Source organism: Chrysochloris asiatica, unplaced genomic scaffold, assembly GCF_000296735.1.
Source record: "Chrysochloris asiatica unplaced genomic scaffold, ChrAsi1.0 scaffold00050, whole genome shotgun sequence".
Taxonomy (NCBI): domain Eukaryota; kingdom Metazoa; phylum Chordata; class Mammalia; order Afrosoricida; family Chrysochloridae; genus Chrysochloris; species Chrysochloris asiatica.
The window spans coordinates 9,810,761-9,812,790 of NW_006408568.1; positions in this window are offsets into that span (position 1 = coordinate 9,810,761).

Here is a 2,030-nt window from a genome sequence, read left to right on the forward strand (position 1 = left end):
TCTCCACCAATAAGCACCATGCCCAAAATTGCACCATTAGCAATATATTCCTTTGGATTCACTCCCTACCACCTCTGCGAATGAAGAAAGCAATCATTCACTCACTCATCAAATATTTATTAAGCACTTACTACGTGCCAAGTTCTATTCTTAGTAAAGGAAATTCAAAGTAAGAACACAATTCTTACTCTTGAGATACTCAAAATCTACTTGGGGCTACAAGGAGGTAAAAAAAAATAACCACAGCAATACAACTAGTGCTTTAATGCAGATCATTATGGTTCTGTGGAAGTATTGTATCCCAGCCCACCTGAACAAGTCTGAGTAGGCTTCATAATTTGATTCTTGAGCTGAATCTAAAAGGATGGTTTTCCAAAAGACTAAGTCTTGGCAATGTGGATGTGAGAGATGAGAAGGAAAAGGGGTGATTTTTCACCATGGCGTCTTATGGGTGGGTGGATGGGCATCTTCGGTCTGGGTGGGGAATTACCCAGGCCTTGGGTTCCCACAAAACAACATGGAAGTGTTAAATGCCTCTATATTTGGGTAAGAGGAGGATGTTTCTTGAGATTGGGTGAGATTCATGCATAGGAGAGGTGGGAGATGGCAGAGACAAGTTTGTCTACTTGGACACTAGGTCAAAAGCATGACAGCACCAGGTATTTCAAATCATTTGTTTTTACTCAATTTGCTTTGTCACCCAGTGGAGACTCACCCAGTAACTTCAGCAATGAGATCGTTAACTGGCAGGTTTTGGGTTTTTTTTTTTTCCCCCTCTGTTCATTTTTGCCCCTAAATTTTATTTATTTTTACAGTTGTTGAGACTATACACAGCAAAACACACAACACTTCAACAGTTTCTACATTTGTAATATACAGTTGATTACAGTCTTTGAGTAGTGGAACCATTCTCAGCCTCCGTTTCTGAGTCCTTCCTCCCCCATTAATTAAAATTCATTGTTCCCTAAGATTCCACCTAATCTCTTAAATTGTTGTTGTCAGTTTGATCTCCTATCTAGTTCTTAAAAGGTTTATTTTCTGTTTGTTTGTTTGTTTGATCTTAGTCATTCGTTGTTGTTATTAAGTACCATAGAGTTGGTTCCAACTCATAGCTTTTCCAAGGAGAGGCTGCTGAGTTTGAACCACTGACCTTGCCATTAGCAATCCAGTGCTTATCCTACAGTGCCACACCAGGACTCGTAGTGGGAGTTAACAGTTATCTCAATGTGGTTTTATTTACATCTCTCTGATGGCTAATGATGCTGAGCATTGTTTCATGTGTTTGGTATCCCATTGATGGAATTTTCTATTTGGTAAACTGTTTATTCAAGTTCTGTGCATTTTATGATTAGGTTATTTGTTTTGTTAAAGTTATTTGTCTTGTTGTTTTATATATGATACATGACTTCTGAAGATATTCTCTCAATTGGTAGTTGTATTGTCTTCTTTACAAAAGTTTTTAATTTTTATGAAGTCTCATTCATTTATTTTGTCTTATGCCACTTAACGCTTTTGTTATTATATTAGATAATCCATTGTTGAAAGCTAAGTCTGACAGCATTGTCACTGCTTGTTCTTCTAAGGAATTTGTGGTTTAATACATTTAGGTCCTTAATCCATTTTGAATTTGCTTTCTTATGTGGCATGAGACATGAATCCTGTTTTATTTTCTGCATGTAGAAATTCAATTTTTCCTGCACTTTTTATGAATGAGATGCTTCTTTCTCCATTGAATGGACTTAGCACCCTTGTCAAAAATGAGTTGACCACAGATTTGTGGGGTCATTTCTGGACTCTCAATTAACTGCATTGGTCTACGTGGTTACTGTTTTCTTAATTTTTTATTGTGATTTATGTGAGTTTAGATGGGAGAACACCAGCTTTACATTCATCCTACCATATTTCGTTTCGTTGCAATGACTACAATCTCCCCCATGCATCATCAAACAACCAAAGGGTACACCCTACAAGCCTTCCCCACAGCCGTCAGCACACAGCCCTTCTCCCTCCCTGAGTCCAGAGTCCCCAGC